The sequence below is a fragment of the Notolepis coatsorum genome (genome assembly GCF_963971535.1).
Source record: "Notolepis coatsorum genome assembly, chromosome: 6".
Lineage (NCBI taxonomy): Eukaryota > Metazoa > Chordata > Actinopteri > Aulopiformes > Paralepididae > Notolepis > Notolepis coatsorum.
Genome location: NC_140170.1, coordinates 119,336,482 through 119,358,183, shown reverse-complemented (window position 1 = coordinate 119,358,183; position 21,702 = coordinate 119,336,482).

Here is a 21,702-nt window from a genome sequence, read left to right as displayed (position 1 = left end):
AGCAGACCACATTATGGCATCATACAGGTTTCTCAGAAAGAGAGAGCCCCCCCATGGAGGTTGAAAACCTGTTGAGTAGGGTGTGACTAAATTACATTTTGTTACCAAAACACACACACTAACACACACACTTATACACACACACACAAACACCTCTAGCCACACACACACCCACACGCATAGACACACACAAACACTCTAGCACACACTCTCTCACATGACAGCTCAAAGACCAGTTTTGGTGTAAACCTGATTAACACACACACACACACACACACACACACACACACACACACACACACACACACACACACACACACACACACACACACACACACACACACACACACACACACACACACACACACACACACACACACACACACACTAGTTCATGTGACAGACATTAGGACTCACATACTTTCAGCCATCAGAAACCCACCCACCCAGTTGTCCAGTAGTAATAGCCAATCACAGAACAAGATTAGACTCGGGTTGGGGGCTTAAAAGCCACTCGTATTGAACAGTAAGACACACAGTCTGGAAAAGGCTGTGTCAAGGATGGACCTGTGCTGCTGTGCTGTGTAACCTGTGCTTTGTATGCTGAATAAATCACCTTTTCATCAATTGAGCCATTGCACCTAAAACCAATCTCCAGTTTGAATTCTTCCTTGGAAACCAGCGCTCTACTCACGAAATATGCTTCAGTGTTTATACGTCCCACCCTCTGGCCTCTGAGGTTGCTAATGTCTTTTTTATTTGGGCTTCACATGGTTAAAGGAACAGTCCAACATTTTGCGAAATACACTTATTTGCCACCTCAGAGTCAGAGAAGAAGATTGATATAACTTCCATTTGATACAGAGATATCCAGCTTAGCATATTAGTCAAAAGTGAAGAAGTACACCTTCCAACAACTCCATAACTCGTGTATTGCGTGTATTTACCTCATGTAGGAATAACAATGTAAAAACAAGATATTTTAGTTTTCGCTAAAATACATGGTTGGAGCTATTTTCTTGGTGAACAACCACTGGGTGCAGTAATTGTGTGCAGCATCTCAAAAGCCCCAACTTCTATCAACAAAACCAAGATGACTAGCTAACCTACAGAAGAATGACTGCTAATCATGGCTAACTTTGTAAGAGAAGATTCGGATGATTATTTCTGGACAGACCAAGATCCAGAAACTATTTGAACCAGAATTGGAGGAACTGCATGTTTTGTAAGCTGAGCAGGCAAGAAGGGAGGCTGAGCCGGTCAAACAGCCTGTGGGAAAACCCAGAATGCAAAGTAAATACACAATTCTGTGGGAGTGCAGGAACAAAGAGACGGGTAGACAAGTTGTTGAGTCAAATCTCTTTACTTACCCAATATAAAACAGGAATACAATGTAATAAGTTGCAATGAGTTACTGGTTACAGCCAACAGCTAACAGCCTAAAGCTAAACAAGGCCAAACTAGTTTCCCATAATTCACTCTATTTCTCAACACTGAACGCAGAGTCTTAAAGGAGCCGTAACTCTGCTCATAGTGTTTGGTGAATGTCTACTGTACATATTCCAAGTGGGTCATCACAATAGATGTAAGTAAGACAGCTTTGGGGTGGTTAGAAGGCGTATTTCTTCACTTTTGATGGAGCTAGGCTAATGCATTCCCTCTGCTTCCAGTTCTTGTGCTAGGCTAGATGTGACAATATTATTGTGTTTTATATCATACAGTATCTATAATCATGAAATTGTATACATTGTGTGTCATACCTATTTATTTTACATAGGCTTTGTCTGTGATGTTAACCACATATGCATCGGTAAAGTAATTTGCTATTTATTATACTTTAACCTTATAGCATGAGTCTGGTCTCTTTTGAAAGGTAACATTCCGATCTGTCTTCCACAACAGGAAGAATCACTCTAATGAGTGCTAATGAAATAGAGTTACAAAGGTTTGAACACACTGAATTAAAAGTTTCTGTTTATTGTCAGATGCCTGTTCTATATCATGCTAGCTTCCACTCAGCGTCATATTGCACATATCTCGCTCCAGTGTATATGCACTGAATACAATTTCAAAATGTACCTTTACATACCAACATCCGTCTGACCACACCCCCATCTGCTACCTGCATAAGCAGGGGTGGGGCCACACACTCATCTCCTTCTCAAATTTCACCACAAGGAAGTGCCTGTTTACACCACTTGACGTGGGGAAGAAAGTATTTATCTGAAGAAAGGAAAACAGAAGACAAGGTGATACGTTGACATTATATCTTTATTTTCTCTCACTATTTTTGAAAAAATACGGCGATATTGTCTTCGTCACTGGAGTGTCTGGAAGATGATGATCATTCTGACCTCCACCGGCTTTTTCGTATTAGGGGCTCGCGCCGCTGATATACTCCCCACCTGCAGTCCTCCTTGCTGCGGCTGGATAGGTATTTAACCTCCGGTCATACAGCTGGACTGTGGGAGGCACCGGCTGTTGTGAGAAACCGGTTGCTTCCGAGCTGGGTGAGTAATGTTTTGCTTGCAAGCACTAGTTGACTGTTAATGCTATGGGGGTTAGCTGACAATTTTACGAAGGCCGGCCCCAGATTGGGGTCCTCTGCTCGGCTTCTTAAGCGGCGGACGGAGGATCTTGGTCTGACGCCCATGATGGTCAACCTAGTGACCTGGTTGAACCCGGGATTCTCTGGACAAGCGGATGCTTCTCTGTCCCGTGCAGGCCCCATCTTTCACATGAATGTGGAAGTACACCCTAAAGCACGAGGAAAAGTGGGCATGGATCTTCGTTATCGGAAGTTCCATGCTCAAGTCGGCTGCAGCCCATACGGGAATTGTGCCAACTCCGCTGCATGTCTGGTAAATCACAGTTGAAAACTGTGTTTGACATCTCTTTTTCTCTGCTCTCTTAGGATGAGGGGGGACTCAGGCGGCGGCCTGTCTGAAGTGTGGCTTATTATGTCGTTGTGTACAGTTCAGGTGATAGCTGCTTAGCTCGCGTGCTAGTTGTGGCCTACTGTTGTTAGCCAGTCAGCTGTTAGCTGCGGCGCTAGCTCGTTGTGTTCACTAGGCTAGGAAACGTTAGCTTGTTGCTATCAGTCGGGCGGCTGTTAGCTTAATGCTACACTGTTGAACGTTACTGTGACTATAACATGCCTTAAACACTCTGACTACGTCGTCATCTTTGACAGAGGATGTTAGTTGACCCTACACCCGGGTGCCATGCCAGCGAGGACTTCGTCAACATGGAGAACGGCGGCTGGGTGGCGTAGCGGACATTACCCTCGTCACCAATGCAGGAGATGCCGGGTTCGACTCGGTGTCCCGTTAACCAGTGTTGCAGTTCTCTCGGCCTGCGCTCAGGGTGAAGGTAGGAGTCCTGACCGGACTTTAAACACTTCTTCTTTCCTTCCCTTCTAAATGTTTTGTAATAACGATGTTTCCAAAACGTGTGTTGCTGCAATACATTGAGGATACGACGCGTGTTGTGTGTGAATTGTCTTGTCACTGGTATAGCTTCTCTCTCCATAGAAAATCGGCGTTATTTTTTACATGTGTAAAAATTAACTGGTTAGTTGTGATGAGAACATGTGTGTTCATGTAACGTTTGTAACGTGGGTGAACTCACAACTAAGAGGGTTAATTAACCTGTGAAGCTATGCTTAGTGACATGTGATTGAGGAATTAATCTTTTTCTCAGCCTGTGATGACAATGAACAGCATGTTCACATATTAACAGGGGTACCTGTTCAACCTGGTCGTATCAAGGGTAAGGTAGGAGGGGTGACCCCCCCGGTTTCCCTGGGGCTTCCCCCCCTTCTCTCAGACATGTTTGTTTACAATATATTGTGTCACTGTCAAGTCAAGTCAAGTCAAGAGTTTTATTTGTCACGGCATACAAGTATACAATGAAATGCGGGTGGTCTTGCCCGCAACGATGTGCAATACAGTAGTACAACATATAATAGAATCCAATAAAAACAACATTGTGCAATAGACAGGTAATATAGTGGGACATCTCGGTATCTGTACATAGTTATTTACAGAGCATGTAGGACATGTTAGGTCCTTTGGTAGTGCAATACACTGTTACTGTTGCTATACTATTTTTAAAGTGACCTTTCCTTTGTGGCCCTAAGTGTGGGCGTGTGCAGCACGAGTGTGTGCCTGCTCATGTTAAAGTGGCTGCTAGTGTGCGAGCGTGCACAGCGTGCGTGTCGTGTGTGTGCTCATGTGTGCTTGTGTGTGGAGAGTTCGGTGTTCTGTGGCACTCAGTGTTCATTGTTCAAGGCTCTGATGGCCTGGGGGAAGAAGCTGAGCCGAAGCCTCTCTGTCCTAGTAGCTGGGGTTCGCAGGCGTCTGCCTGACCTCAGCAGCTGGAACAGGCTGTTATTGGGATGGTGAGGGTCTTTCATTATTCTGCAGGCTCTGGATTTGCACCTCTTGTTGTATAGAACTGTGTTTGTGGGGATACGATGTAACCCTCAGCTTAAGTTGCTGGGGTTGTGCTTCAGCTTGAGAAACGATTATTTTCCTAAAGAAAAGGTTGTTTGGTCACTTATCATGTGTGCTTAGCAAGGCCTGTGGCCAATACGTAATCAGGGACTTATGTCTCTCTCGTTATGAAAAACGGCGTTCCTCTGTAGTAAGAGTGTACTTTTGCAATTTTTTTTGTGATGAAGGGTTGTGTGTGTCGTTGTGATCAACAACTGGGTTAGGTTTGGCCCACAGAAGCACATGTGTAAGTCTGGTGCCGGGGCTCTTAAAGGGGCCCTCTCTGTTCTGTGTTTTTTCCTTAGTAAAACTCAGATAGCAGGTTAGCACATGAGCTATGTGAAGCTGTTAGATGCTTCATGTAGCATGCTATGACTGGGTCATGCTCTACTTTGTCATTACATCGTATCAGGGGTGAGGGGTCATAAAGGGGTGAACTGGTAAACCTTTCCTCCCCTTTTCTGATTGGTCAGGGGTTAAAACCCCCTATCCTTCAGGGTTCCTGTCACTTGCTGTTCGGCATGTTACAGGGTAGGGGGGAGGGAGTTTCCTGGTCCCACGCCCTGAAAAATTGGGCGTGTGTACCGCGGAAATTCCCCCGCCATAGAGTACGTCACTGAGCGCGTTTCTATTGGTAAGACTTCCGTGAGTTGTTCAGGTTCCATGTTATGGATCTGTTTCAGGGAGTTGTCAGAGCTCCTCCTCACGAAGCTCCTCCTCAGGGAGAAGTGCCTTCTGTGAGTTCAGACCCTCCTTCTCAGTGAGGGAGCCTCCTCAGAGTTTCAGAGCCTCCTCCTCAGATTGTCAAGGTGAGTAGAACTTCAAAGAGGAGTTCTGCTCTATTGTATGTGTATTAAATTCAATTCGATTATTGAGTGTGTATTGGTTCAGTGCCTCCTCCTCGGAGAGCCCTAACCCAAGTGTTACATAGCTCAATGTTGCAATATTTCTTTTCAATCTATACAGCTCGCGTGGGAAGTCTCTCTGATGATTCCCGTATCCTCCCTGTGATGAGGGTGGCGGGATGTAAAAATGTAAAAAAGATTTACCGTCAGCCGCGTCACGTGGGATTCATGTCAGTCTGTGTTTCTTTCTTTTTTAATAAAAAGAGGGAAGAACATGAAGCACGACGGCTCCTTGTCGTTCTCCCAGGCGACTTGGAGGAACAATGTCTGGTGTCTTGTTAGACTATCCATTGATGTGTTTGGGTCTTGACGCGTACATAGTGCTGGCTCGGGGTGTTTCTGATAAGAATCACGCATGAGGCTGGTCCGCCTTGGTTGCTCGTTATTAAAACGGCGTTTTTATTAGATCGACACGCGTACCTACCCCCTCTCTTGGAGTGGGGATGTCGGCGTGATTAGGGCACGGGACTGGTTCTGGTCACGCTGGTCCAGGTCAGTTAACCCGTTGTCCGCTGGGGACGCAGATCTGCTGTTCGGCCCGGGTGTCACAGGGTTGGGCGTTATGGAGACCCTTTGTTGGGTACATGTTGTACCCTGTGCTCCTTTTTCCTTTCGCCCCTCTCTTACGCATGGCGAAGAGGGGGCTGTTGGGGTGGTCTTCTGGACCTCCTCTGGCATCCCTGTGTGCTTCCCGGTCCGCCGGGCCCGGTCCGAAGTTATGTTTCGTCGACCCGTAGGCCTGGGATAACGCCGTTTTGAAAACTGAAACACTTGTACTGCGGTATAGCCAGTGTATACCCGCAAATGTGTTTTGGAGTTTTTTCTTGAGGGGTTATAGGAACAACCACCGCATGTGGTACCAAGAGGGTGGTTGATTCCCTGGTGTGTTGGAGCAGAGTCAACTCCCGGGTTACCCGGTTGAGTGTGCCCCTGCACGTTCATGACGTCTGCCAATCGTGTCAGCCTTCTCTGCCTCGGCACCTCTGGGTCGGGGTTTTTTGGTGGAGGCTTTGTCATGGTGCGCAACAATGCCAGCATACGCCCCTTCCGCCGGGGGTGCTGTTTTCAGTTGACCCCTTTGGCGCCTGTCTCGTCCCCAGTGCTCCAGGCTCGGGTCAAATGCCTGCTGCCTGGATTGAGGGATCGACCCCTGCTGGAGGTCGTCTCCCCGGTGCGCTGCCTGCTCCCGCTGTAGTGTAGCCTCTTGAGTGCTTCGAGTTACAGCCATGCTGACTGCCTGAGTGTGCCAGGGTCAGTGTGCCAGGCGGCGTGCTAGTGGGGGGAATGGCCCGCTCTTGGATGGGCCCTGTCCGAATACGTTGGCGATGTGGGGGGCGGTGTCACTAGTGACCGCCTGGTGAGGTCTTGATGCTGTGGCGTCGTTGACCTCTCCGGGCCCCCTTTTTCCGGGGGGCTCCAGTCCCTTCTGGGTCTGGGTCTTCCTTCGCGCTCCGCTGCTACGGCCTTGCCACAGGGTTGTTTGCTCTTGACCCCGTGATTTTGGGGGCGGTAACGAGGTTTGTTCCTCCGTTCGTTCCCTGGTGGCATGCGGGTTGTGCGCGTGCGTAGTCGTGGGGTCAAGCCACGGTCTGCTCACCCTGTGCGTTGAGTTGCTCGAGTTCCTCTTCGCATGGTCGGATCCGTCTCCCTCCCGTCCTCCAATAGGGAGGGTATCCTCCATTAGGGAGGGTCGGGGGGCTCGGTCCTCCCCGGTCTGATGGTTGTGGGGGGCCTCAGCGGGGTACATTTGTCGAGCTTTTAGCTCCCGCTCAGCTCCTGTTGTGCAATATGACGCTGAGCGGAAGCTAGCATGATATAGAACGATAGGTTATGAATATAACCGTAGTTCTATGAATGCTATAGTGACGCTCAGCGTCTGGACGCCACTGCGGCCCTTGATCTTTCATTGTGGTGAAATGTTTTGCGAAGGAGATGAGTGTGTGGCCCCACCCCTGCTTATGTAGGTAGCAGATGGGGGTGTGGTCAGACGGATGTTGGTATGTAAATGCAGTGATGGGCAAGCTACTTGGAAAATGTAGCAAGCTACACTACAAGTTACTCTCGATTAAATATAGCTCAACTACAATGGAAGCTATCCCCAGAGAAATGTAGCAAGCTACACTACAAGAACATGGCAAAAATAGTTAGCTACATCGGCACTACTTTTTTTTTTTTTTTTTTTTTTTTATGATCAAGTTTCCACCAAACAAATAGGCAGGAAAAAAAATTCTCAGTTTGATTGTTTATTATAAAACTGAAACAAGCCCTCGGTCTGGCTTTTTGTGTCATCCTTTTAACATGAACTTGTATTATGTACAAAATCCAGGAAGGCAAGTTTAGCTGAGTGCAGCCTCTACAAAATAAAAGAAAGAGACCATTTGGTTTTATCAGTTTTTATAGTATAGTTTGTCGATTACTTTTGATGCAGTAATGGTCTTTTTCTTTTCTATTCTATCTTTATGTATTATTTATCCCTAAACTCTGCATCTTCTGAAACCTGCCCACTTTATCAACCAAAAACACACTTCTTCAATATCTGAATTGTAACTGTTTTACTTCATTTTACTAGTATTATGCTACCATCAGGGCTGTACGTTAACTTTTTTTGCACATAGCACTGGTGCTACAGAGGTTGATAGTTTTGTAGCACTGGCCAAAATCTTGTAGCACAAGTATAAAACGTGTTATATTTGTAACAGTCACAAATGTGCCTATTGTATTTGTGTTATTTAGTTGCAGTCAGGGAACAAACTTAACCTTTTGACTTACCAGCCATTTGGCTGGTAGATTTAAAAAAGGCAGATTTTTTACCAGCCAAAAATTATAAATAGCTTTTTAGTATATCGCCATGTGTTATTATTACTATAATACTCTCATATGCTATTTTCAATTAATATCATAAACAACAAGGAATATTAGCATAATTTTGAGTGGACTGAAGGAATGAGTCAGCGTTAATAGTTTTAAATGCAAATAATTTATTGAAACATAGAAGTGGGGTCGGTTGGGACACACACACACACACACACACACATGGGGGACCCTGATGTAAACAAGACGAAAGTCTTTCTATGGTCTGCATTCCCTTAACAATTGTGTGTATTGAGCCGTACTGTATTGTACCCATTCTGCAATCTGTTAAATAAAGTTTTCATTCATTCACACTGTTTCAACTCACCACCCCCGCATCATCTAGTCTGTCTTCAAACTTCCACTCCTCTCGACACACACACACCCTTTCCCCAGTCCACACTGTCTCTATGGCTCTGCCTCTGATCAGGATTAGCTTGTTAGCTTATGCTAATGTAACGTTCATTTCGGGCGATGTGGGCATAAAGGAATGGCGATGATGCAAAGCGTGTTAGATGCATTTGACCCGTTGTGAGAAAAAAAAAACACCACAGACTTATTTCGGATCGCAAAATAGCCGCACTGCTGTGCAGCCCCGCTCGGCTGAGAGCAGAAGGCAGAAGCACGGTCTGGGTAACGTTCATTTCGGACTTTATGACGCGAGGATTGCAAAGCATGTTATATGCATTTGACCCGTTGCCGAATAAAACAGCAGGGATTTGTTTTGGGTCGCGACAACACTATCTACTAGCTCTGTTTCAATGGCCGCGTTCCAAACGCTGCTGAGACGAGTCCTGCAGTCACCTGCTGTGTTGTGAGCTGAGCCGAGCGGATTTGAGTCACTGCTCGCAACTCGCGGGGATATTGTTCGCTAGGGATTATGGGATTTGGTGTTTGATATATGGAGTTTTACGCAGAAGGGACATTGTATTTAATCGCACAAGACTACAAGTACCAAGTGGATAGCGGGCCATCGCACCAGTGCTATTGAAGTCAATCCTTTCATCGCACAGACTGACGTCAGTGTCGCACGTGCGACATATATATCGCACTGTACTGCCCTGGCTACCATGTATATACTACTACCAACTATGCTAATATGTCTATACTACTACAGTATGTACTCAGAGTATAACACTCAAGCTTGACACTGACAAACAATACTACTTATCCTTGGCTGCTAGATATGTACCACTCCTGCTACTTGTTGTACACAATTAAGTTGCTTTGAATGAAAGTGTCAGCTAAATGACCAAATGTATTTAAATATGTAACTCACAAAACATTCCATGGCCCCAAAATCATGTGTGGACCCCCCCTGGGGGTCCTGTCCCACAGGTTGAGAACCACTGCTTTTCCCTCTTTTTTTCTTTTCTCCACCCCCATAATATTGTTCATTTTCTGCCTACAGTGAAACATCATCATGATAGCAGCTATCTGTTAGTTAAAGCTGTTGAAAAAAAGTGTACTGACTTGTGTGCTGTTTGGGAACAGTTGATTTTCATCAGCTCACCTGAATGTGTTCTCAAGTTAGTGCTGGACGTGTTGAGAGCAGCATATGTTTTAGCCGTTTTTTCAGTCAAACTCATAAATGTGTCCCAGATAGGGCCATGGAGAGACATTGTTGTTATTGACATCATCATCTTCATCAATGCCATCGAACCCCTCTGCCATTTCGCGCGGACTGGTTCATGTAATCCGTTAAATTGCATTCATTCAGTACGTCTGTGTTTTGATTTTCACTTCCTGCTTTGCGGGTTGGAGTCCCGCCCTATCCTGCCTCTGATTGGCCTACCCGTAATGTTTTGGCCTACCATACCCAATCGTGAGTCGTCATACTCATATCTAAATCAACCAACCAATCATAGTGGGTTTTTTACGGGGAGTTTTTTTTTCTCCTCACAAATCTTCTAGTCTAGACTGTTTCTCCCGATAGTAGCGTGTAGCGTTTCCTCGTCGCTATGTCACTACTTCGTTCTATAAATAGCTCCGCTACAGAGACCGCTACCCTGGTTAAAAAGTAGCGACGCTACCAGCACGCTACTGAGAATTGTAGTTAAGCTATGTAGCGTCGCTACTTGTAGCTAGCTACTGCCCATCACTATGTAAAGGTACATTTTGAAATTGTATTCAGTGCATATACACTGGAGCGAGATATGTGCAATATGACGCTGAGCGTCACTAGCATTCATAGAACTACGGTTATATTCATAACCCATCGTTTTTGAGTTCCAGCTGAGATGTAGGAGCTGGAAGACATAACAGTTCCATAGTCCAAAGTTGATAACAATCCCACAAAAAGGGAGGTTTTTGTAATGTGTGTACCAGCGTTAATTCGGCATGATTATCCAAAATGGGCCATTGGACGGGCCATCCGAATAGGTTAAAGACCTCCAAATCTGGGGAAGATGGCAAATATGTTTATTTCCCAAAATATTGGTGTTCCTTTAAATTAAGACCACAACAATACCATTACTTTAAATATATAATATATTTTATTTCTGTGATATGCAGATGGTCAAATGGCGTTGGCCATCTAAAGAGTAGGACATCAGAGAGGTTGATTCCAGGTAATTTGATTTGATTCAATTCAATGCAGCTTTAGGAGGCAGGCGAGTGGAGTCACCCTCCCGGTAAGGTGCTACACACACAGTACAAACAGATAGAGTTCATTTTTACTATATTTTGTGTGCTCCCCCTCCACACACACACACACACACACACACACACACACACACACACACACACACACACACACACACACACACACACACACACACACACACACACACACACACACACACACACACACACACACACACACACACACACACACACACACACACACACACACACACACACACACACACACACACACACACACACACACACACACACACACACACACACACACACACACAGCTATCAAATGTTGCAGCTAATGCTGGCCAGTGTGAATAAGATTAATCATCATTACACATCTGGTCTGTGTAAAATAAAGCCAGCCAATTGCCAGAGCAAATGCCAAGTAGTGATTCAAAGGCATATGTGTTGAACCAAAAACTGAAATTAATGCTGCCATTCATGTAAATGATTGAGTTAATCTACAGGAATTTTAAATAGCCTCAAAGTTGTGTAACTGTTGTGACGCTCAACCTGTGGGTCAGGTGCCCCAGGAGGTCATGAGATGGATTTTGGAGGTTGCTAAAAGATACGGACCACTAGCTTTGCTTAAAACTTTGTTAGCTGATCCGTATCCGCTTCCATTAATTTGTGCTAAGCTAGGCTAGCTTGCAGCCGGATAGCTTTCTACAGAACACACAGAGAGGAAATTGGTATCCATCTACTTTTCTGATTCTAAAAAAGATGGTAAGCGCATTTCCCATAATGTTGGCGTGTTCCTTTAACCAGTGCCCACCACGTGATAAGACGTTTTATCAGCCCAATGCCTGAATGCGCACCACGACAATTAGCGTGTTATTTTTTTATTAGCGATCTGAATTCATATTTCATCAACCGAGTCTCCCGTTGGTATGCAGCCCCTGTAGGAGCTCAGATGTGAAAAAAACGCCCCCTATCGTCTCCCAGATGGTAATGCACCCTTTTGGAATGGACTCAATGAAAATGGATGAGAAAAGAAAAATCCGGAATCCACATTTTACTTCTCAGGCATGTAACCTGAGCCGATCGGATTCATTGTGTAGCCTCAGAACACTGTGGAATACATGTGTACAGTATGTAGCGTTGGATCAATAAAAGCGATAGATTTTTGGAATGGCGATCAGGAATTGGAATGATCTTTTTGGAGAACATCTGATCTGAGGTAAGGAATCTATTTTACAAGTCTTGGGATAATCAGAGTTGTATTCGCTGAGATCTCAGCGTTTGCCCTATGTGTGATCTGTCTGGGTGTGCGCGATCGCTTTGAGGAAATCAGAGATTTTTCAGATCGTCATTGATAAGTATCCATTAATTTAATTTAAAACATAGATTAGGCGTTATTATCGCTAACATTGAAGTGGCTGGTGGGCATTCAAGCACTAAATCGTGCGCCCCCTGCTGGTACTGAAAGTGTTAAGAGGCCATATGTAGCTCATCAACTGCCTATAATCACCATCAAACTTTGTGTATTTGTTGAGTGTAATTTATTCATTAGCTGTTCACTGTTCAATCATCATCATTAAAGTGGAACTACACCAAATATTTTAAGTCATACATGTTATTCCTCTGGTCTAAGACAGTCCAAAAATATTAGTGAGGGCAAACAACTCTTCCTAATCCACAACATTTGTTGTAACTCCCTCTACTGCAATGATGACGCAACACGTTCTTGATATTTACTGATTGGATTTATTTCAGTTCGAACAGAACCGCTTTAATCCGAACCGTGAAACTGTGAACACATACAGGAAATACAATAAATCACAGATCAAACCATAACAACATACATATTATCTCTACTTGTCTTGGAGTGGCGCCGGTCGTTGCAATGTTGTTACCCACTGAACTTAACCTACAAGCACATTACGGCCGTCCATCATGGCTGCGTAGCAAGCCTTTAGCTAGCGCCCGAGCTACATGGCTGGCCTATACATAAGACACACCTTTACGCCCCCAAACGTACCTTGTTAGCTGCATGCAATACGAGAGGAAATTAGGGACTGGCTGGTGTCTGTGGCTCCTTGTGATAGTGGTGGCAAGGTGAAGGAACGAACGCACTGTAGCCTTGCCCTATATTATAGATCCCTACGAGCAGTTCTAGAAGGTTCTGCTATGACATCACTGTGACATCATCAAGCCTCCAGACCGTTCCAGAACATTCTAGCCTGTTCTAGCAGGTACTACTATGACATCATACGTTAACTTAACTTGAATTAAATTGGGACACGGCGGCAGTTACACTCCCACCAAACATATCAGCATTGTATATGATTCTTACTATAACTTAGAGACAATAACTGCCAACATACTGCCTAGACCGTAAAACAATAACTACAATAACTATGGTCCTTGGCCTCCACAGGACGGGTCACCTCAGCCTGCGCCTGGAGGGAGAGAGAAAGATAGAGAAAGATAGAGAGATAGAGAAAGAGAAGAGGGCGCAAGAGACTTCATTCTGCTTCCACCAGCGTCACCGTCTTATGGATGGGCCTCTCCAGGTGGACTGGTGTGGAGGTGCGCTTTCCTTTCTTATCCAGGTTGGAGTCGCTGATAAGCAACTTAAGTCTTCGAACTTTCCCATCTCTCCCTGGGTACACCTCGATAACCTTCGCCATCCTCCACTGGTTACGTGGTGTGGCATCATTCTGTAGGAGTACAATGTCATCGACCCTTGCGTTCCTACGATCCTTGGTCCACTTCTGTTGGAGTGTCGTGAGGTACTCCTTCTTCCATCTTGTCCAGAAGTGGTTGGCTAAGAGTTGCACTCGCCGCTATCTTTTGCGGAGGTACAGATCTTCCTTGACGAACCTTCCGGGCAGTGGAGCGAGGATTGTGGACTTCATGGTCAGGATGTGGTTTGGTGTCAAAGGCTCTGGACTAGATGAATCATTGAGACAATCAGTGGTCAGAGTTTGACTGTTTACCACCGCCATGACTTCATATAGGAACGTTCGTAGAGAAGAGCAGTCAAGTTGTGTGGCTGACTGCGCTAGAATGGCCGTCAAGACACTTCTGATGGTGCGTATTTGTCTTTCCCAGGCACCCCCCATATGACTTGCCGCAGGGGTGTTCAGGATGAACTCGCATCCAAGTTCCTTGCATTCTTCCGGATCCATCTCTTTCAGTGCTTTAGCGAACTCTCCTCGTGCTCCGACGAAGTTTGTACCTTGATCGCTTCTTATCTGGCGTACATTTCCCCGAATGGCGATGAAAGAACGCAGCGCGTTAATGAAGGCATCCGTGGTCAAGTCATCGAGCATTTCAATGTGAACGGCTCTGGAACACATGCAGGTAAGTAACAATCCGTAACGCTTTAGCTCTTTCCTTCCTTCCTTTACGTAGAATGGTCCAAAGCAGTCCATCCCGCAGTAGGTGAATGGCGGAGCGGTTTCCATTCGTTCCTCCGGGAGGTCTGCCATTCTTTGCTGTTCCGTGCATCGTCTGAACTTCCTGCACGTAATGCACTTGTAGATATGGGATGATACTGCCTTGCTGCAGCCTAGTATCCATATGCCATTGGATCGGAGTGCATTCATGGTCATCCCTTGGCCCTGATGGTGCACTCTCTCATGATAGTGCTTGATGAGTAACCCAGACACATGACTGTCCTTTGGAAGGACCGCTGGATGCTTCACCTGTGGCTCTAAGGCGGCATGCGTTAGGCGGCCGCCAACTCTGAGGACGCCTTGGTCATCCAGGAATGGACCTAACCGGTGCAGATTAGTGGCTCTGCCTTTGACTGGTGTCTCCTGGTAAGTAAGTAAGTAAGTAAGTAAGTAAGTATTTATAAAGCACCTTTCATACATGTCATGTAGCTCAAAGTGCTGTACACAAACATAGGCATATAACGATAAAAGCAATAAAGTCACAGTGATCAGTTAAGATCAATGGTTAAAAAATGTTTTTTTTTCTTTTTTTCTTTTCTTTTTTTTTAAAAGAGATCAACCTTTTAAAGGAACATGAAAAGGATACCTTAAAGGAAACATATGAAAAGGATAAACCTTTCAGGAAACATATGTAAAGATAAACCTTTTAAGGAAACATATGTAAAGATAAACCTGGTGACTCTGGAATAACTGTATGTCTTGTGAAAAGGTTGCTTCTTGCACCCTCTTGATTATGGTCAGCTCCGCTTCTCTCCTTTCCTCTAAACTGGTGGCTTCACAGGACTTTGGCTGGCGCCCTTTCCTTTCTTTCACATGGCACTGGAGTCTGGCGATAGCTTTCACCAGTCTGGACCAGTCTGAGAACTCTGCTGTGAGACCTCTTGAGGCATGGTCGGCTGGATTCTCTTCCGACGCCACATACCTCCATTGTGTAGATTCTGTGCTTTGCTTGATGCGTTCCACGCGATTTGCTACAAACACGTGAAACCTTCTGGCTTTGTTATTGATGTAACCCAGGACCACCCTTGAATCAGTCCAGAAGACTTCTTGTAGGCACTCTACTTCCAGTTCTTTCTTGAGCATATCACTGGTGCGGACGGCTAACACTGCTGCTGACAGCTCGAGCCTGGGTATGGTTGTGACCTTAGTAGGGGCGACTCTTGACTTTCCCATTACTAAGGCACAATGGACTTCACTTGACGTACTCACTGCTCGGAGGTACGAGCACTCTCCATAGCCGGACATACTAGCATCGGAGAAATGGTGCAGTTCGTAGTGATGGACCTTGAAGCTTAATGGCACGTAGCATCTTGGAATCTTCACACCCGCCAGCTTGTCGAGGTCTTGGAGCCAGCCCTCCCACCGAGGTCGTAAGTCATCAGGTAGTGGGTCATCCCAACTGAGCTTGTCACAGCACATCTGTTGTAGAATCTGCTTGCCTCCCAGGATGAAGGGCACCACAAATCCCAGCGGATCGTATACCGAAGCGACCGTGGACAAGACCCCTCGTCGGGTAAGTGGATTCTCTTTGACGGTCACTCGGAACTGGAACTCATTGGAAGACACGCATCACTGCACCCCGAATACTCTCTCCATGTGCGGTTCCCCTAGTGCCATATCTTTGTCGCTGGGAGCTTCAGCACACTCTTCCTTTGGGATTGTGGCTAGGACTGCCTTGGTGTTCGAGATGAACTTATGCAGCCGGAGGTTGCCTGTGCTGCAAAGCGCTCTTGCTTCTTTCACCAGAAATGAAACTGGTCATCAACGTAGAAATTCCTTTGGATAAACCTTATGGTGTCGTCACTAAAGGTTCCTTGTCCTTCGGCCGTGATGTGCTTTGAGTCCGTAGTTTGCACAGCCAGGTGACGAAGCTGCCCCAAACAGGTAGACCCTCATCCGATAGACGGACGGTTGGTCTTCCAGGTCTCCATCGTCCCACCAAAGGAATCGCCGGTAACTTAGGCCTTTCCTTCTTGAATGGCAGCAGCATTTCAAGTCAAGTCAAGTCAAGTCAATCACGGCATACAAGTATACAATGAAATGCGGGTGGTCTAGCCCGCGACGATGTGCAATACAGTAGCTGGGGTTCGCAGGCGTCTGCCTGACCTCAGCAGCTGGAACAGGCTGTTATTGGGGTGGTGGGGGTCTTTCATTATTCTGCAGGCTCTGGATTTGCACCTCTTGTTGTATAGAACCTGCAGGGGAGGTAGCACAATACCCGTGGTACGCTCGGCTGAGCGCACCACTCTCTGTAGGGCCTTCTTGTCCTGTGCCGTGCTGTTTCCATACCAGGCAGTGATGTTTCCGGTCAAGATGCTCTCTACAGCTCCTGAGTAGAAGGACTGGAGTATCTTCCCCGATACTCTGAACTTCCTTAACTGTCTCAGGTGGTAGAGGCGCTGCTTCGCTTTCTTTACTACTGTGTCTATGTGTGTTGACCATGTCAGATCCTCTGAGATGTGGACCCCCAGGTACTTAAAGCTGCTCACCCTGTCCACGGTAGCCCCGTTAATCGTCAGTGGTGTGTGTGTCTCCTGCTGTCCTCTCCTATAATCCACGATCAGCTCCTTGGTTTTACCAATGTTCAGGAGCAGGCTGTTGACCTGGCACCAGCGTTCCAGTACCTCAACCTCCTCCCGGTAGGCCTTCTCGTCGTTGTCCGAGATCAGCCCCACCACCACCGTGTCATCTGCGAACTTCACTATGGAGTTGGAGCTGAACTTGGCCACACAATCGTGTGTGTAGAGTGAGTACAGCAGGGGGCTTAGAACACAGCCCTGGGGGGACCCGATGCTCAGGGTGATGGTGTTGGAGGTCTGACCCCCCACCCTGACCGCCTGGGGTCTTTCACTCAGAAAGTCCAGTACCCAGGCGCTCAGGGCGGAGCTCAGACCTAGCTCGATCCGCTTGTCCACCAGTCTGGTGGGGACTATGGTGTTGAACGCTGAGCTGTAGTCAATGAACAACAGTCTCACATAGCCCCCCCTTCTGACGGTCATTTCATAATGACCGTTGCTCTTTAACTTTATGCCCTTCTCCATTTCCGACAGGAACCTTAGATCCTCTTGAGATATAGGGTTGGCCTCTGCCGCTCTTTCCGAGAAGTCGGCCTCCAGCCTCTTTAGGATGTCTGCAGGTAGCACAACTTCTTTGATCTGTGTTTTACTGACATAGTGCACTTCCCTGGTGAGCTCTGCAGAGGCCAGTAGCCCTGGCATCACTTGCTTCACCAGGACGTGGTGACTGATTCCGATGGTATCTCCATAGTGGAGCCCCGGGTTACCATACCCCACCACACTCCAGCCTAAGTCTGTTTGCAGTGCAAACGGCTGGTGGTCCTCACCAGACACACCGTGGCTAGTGGCCGGAGGGCTTGAGCACAGTTGTAGCCAATTAACAGGCCGACATCACAGCTTTTCTCCGGCGCGATATCCTCTGCTATATGTGCCAGATGAGGCCATGCCTTTGCTGTCCCTGGTGTTGGAATATGGTCTCTGTTTGCCGGGATAAACTCTCTTGAGTAGGTCACTGGCAGCGTGATTATCTTGGTTGAATAGAATCCTCTTACTTGTAGGCCAGTTAGTTTCCAACTGGGCACGACTGTGTTCCTGGAAGCCAGTGTCGAGATCTGAAGCTGCACTGCTTCACCCTTGGTTTTGAGAGCCTTTGCGGTCTTCTCGAGGATAAAGGTGGTGTCACTTTGTGTATCGAGGAGTGCATACACCAGAACTTCCCGACTTGGCTCACCGGTAGATGACACCCACACTGGAACTATTGTGGAGGTATGCGTTTCCCCATCATTCTGGATGACTCTAAACGATGGTGCCTGGTCGTGTGGCAGAGTAGTTGTACCTTTGTGTAGGTACTTAGCACAGTTCCTTGCATCCGACCTTGGTGTCATCCTTTCTTCCGTGGTGCGATCATCATGGAGGCAAGTCATATGTCTTCTATCACAGATCTCGCAGTTGGTTCTATCTCTACAGTCCCTGGAGCGATGGCCAGACTTCAGACAACCAAAGCACAACTGATTTTCGTGAACAAACTTGCTTCGTTCTAACATGGTCTTCTGCATAAACTTGCGACACCCTTGTAGACTATGGGCGGCCGTCTCACAAAGGACACAGCGTGTGGCGACGGCTGTCTCATGGGAACTGGTTGCTAAGACCCTTGCTCCAGGGTCCCTGCGTCTTGAGACCGGGTCCCGCATACCTTCCCGTGGGTTCAGGGCATGAAGCGATGTTACTGGGTTGCAAACGATTCTGGCTTCACGTGTGAGGAACTGGACGAACTGGCTGAAGCTCGGGAACTTTTTTGTTGCGTCTGTTGTGGCTAAGACTTCCCTATTCCATCTTGAAGTCACCCAGTCTGGAAGCTTAGAGAGTATTTTCTGGTTCTCGTTGCAATCGTTAAGTATTTCAAGACTACGGACCTGAGCCATGGCAGCCTCACAGCTGTGCAAAAAGTCGGCGAGTTCTTGAAGTTCAACACTGCCTTTGGCGCTTATCTTGGGCCAAGAATCCAGCTTCTCTCTGAATGCACTGGCAAGAAGGAATGGATTGCCATATCTCTCCTCTAAGAGTTGCCATGCTGCATTATAGGCGTCCTCTGTGCCTAGCACGCAGTAGCTGTCTATGGCCTTCTTGGCAGCTCCCCCCACGTACTTGCGTAGATAGTATAACTTCTCTGCGGCTGGTATGGTCTTCCTGTCAACATGCGTCAGAAAGGACGCCTTCTAGTCGTGGTAGCTTAGTGGGTCGCTATTGAACACTGTGGGTAAAGGTATAGGCCAGGGGTCTCAAACTCAATTTACCTGGGGGCCGCTGGAGGTAGAGTCTGGGTGAAGCTGGGCCGCATCAAATATTCCACAAAAAAAGGGTTTCAAGCATTAAAAAAAAAAGTACAACTGATCCAATCTTCTCAATCCTTAGCAATAACATTTCAGAACATGAACAGTTCTTCAAAACATGAACAGTTCTTCAGAACATGAATGGTTCTTCAGAACATAGGCTTCTCAGTGGTGTCAGTGGACTCATCCACAGCTATGGAAATGCACTGTGCATTTTTTTTTATTCTATCACAAAGATGTTTAATCAAATCACCAGCCAGTATTTCAGTTATTCTGGTTGCTGTGCGATCTGAGGGGGCTTTGCTTTTGTTTGCCTTCAAACATGGTCTCCATCACTCAGTCATACATTATTTTCAAATTGCCACCCTTCACAAGAGCTACCGTTTCTTGGCATATAGTCACATTGGTTTGGTGCTGGGACTCAGGATGAATGCATATTTTTCAGTCCATTCACCTTTGAATTGCAGTCGACTTTTCTTTTACTGACCATCTTTGAAAATGGCTAGAAACTAGGCTAGTAGCTACATTTATCTCACGGAGATAAAACTGGGAGCGAGTTTACTGTAGACTCGGACTGAAAGAGAGAGACGACTTGCATTCCGTGAAGACCCGCCCTACTCCCCTACTCTGCATCTGATTCGCAGACTGTGGGTGAGGGAGGGGGGAACGCTGACGGGATGCTGAATGTGATTGGACCAGACCCGTAAACAGACACAGACACAGACAGTGTGGCAGTGCAGCCAGCCGCTTATGCAGACCACTGCTCGCAGTCAGAGGAGATAGCGAGGATGCATTTGCCTTCCACTTTACTTGATATCACTCCGGAATCACGTTTCAACCAAGTCACTAACATAACGTTGCTGTCATGAGCCTGCGCTATGGTAGCCTACAAGTGATCAAATAAATAAAACGTCCAACTCTCGCGCAACGTCTCGGCAAACAGTAGCGCGCCGGCCGCATTAACACTACACTTTGATGTCAAGTAGGGGGCCGCAAAATATCTTCCCTCGGGCCGCAATTGGCCCGCGGGCCACGAGTTCGAGACCCCTGGTATAGGCATACAACTTGCAGTGATGGATTCTGTGAACAATCTGACAAGAGCTGCTGTACTGTCTTCAGCTCTGTCGTCTTGCCTTCCTTGTGCTACAGCTGGCGGTGGAGCCCTCTGAGGTGCCTGCCTTGGGGTTGAGGCCGCCTGCGGTGACGCCTGGTACTGTTCTGGTCTTGGGTGTGAGTCGGCTTGCAGTGGCGCCGGGGGTTGCATTGGTGGTGCTGGAGACTGGCCTTCCTCTTTCACCGTAACGCCTATGAAACGCCCGTCGTGCCCCGCCGGTCTGTCTCCAGCTGGGTAGTCACGTTGGCTGGCTGCCTTTCTTTCTGCGTTTTTGGCCTCTTGTTTGGCCTTTCTTTCCGCATTGTCAGCATCCTGCTGGACCTTTTCGGCCTCTTGTTTGGCCTTTCTTTCAGCGTTGTCAGCATCCACTTGTGCCTTTCTTTCAGCGTTGTCAGCATCCACTTGTGCCTTTAACTGTGCTTCTTCGGCTACCAGTTTCTGGATTGCTTCATGGTTCTCCTCTTGCGCTAGCAAGGCGTCTATGGTGGCTTGTCTAGCCGCAACATCAGTGGCAGAGCTTCTTCTGCTTGCTGCGGAGGAGTTACTGTGGCGAGAGCTGATGCCTGTCCTGACTGAGGAGGCTTTAGAGCGGTGGGAGCTGGCGCCTGTCCTGTCTGAGGCTACCGACCCGCTCTCGATCCCGTCTGCTTCTTCCAGCCCGTACTCTCTAGGCCTTGTTGCCTCGAACAGTCTCCTTGCGAGTATATCTGTGTCTAGGGTGCAGAGGTCGATGGTGCGCCGTGCGCTCCCTTCCGGCACTTCAATGCTCTTCCAAGCATCATAGGCCACACCCAGCTTCTTAACGGCACTGCCTATTGTAGTAATGTGTGTAATTAGGTTGAGTGCGCCCGGAGTAATCAGCGCATTCTCAGCTTCCTGCATCGCCGCCTGCCATCTTTCCTTGCACCGATCGAACCGCCGTGCAATCTTTGTCGTTTGCTCATCCTTCTGTGCTTGAGCCCTTTCTGTCAACTTGCGGTCTCTGGTCCTGTCTTGGCCCTCAGCCACAGGTGGTGGCTCCTCGAAGCCAACTGCCTCCACCATCGTCTTGGTATGGCTGCCACTCTCAGACATCTTGATTTAATGCGAGGATGTTCAATGTTCTAGAATGTTCCGCTATGACTTCATCCAGAACGTTCCAGAATGTTGTGGCAGCGGTAATGTTCTAGCATCACTGGGCCGCTATGACTTCATCCAGAACGTTCCAGAATGTTGTGGCGGTAATGTTCTAGAATCACTGTGGTGCTGCTGCTGAAGCAGATCAAGTTTCACTGTAACTCCCTCTACTGCAATGATGACGCAACACGTTCTTGATATTTACTGATTGGATTTATTTCAGTTCGAACAGAACCGCTTTAATCCGAACCGTGAAACTGTGAACACATACAGGAAATACAATAAATCGCAGATCAAATCATAACAACATACATATTATCTCTACTTG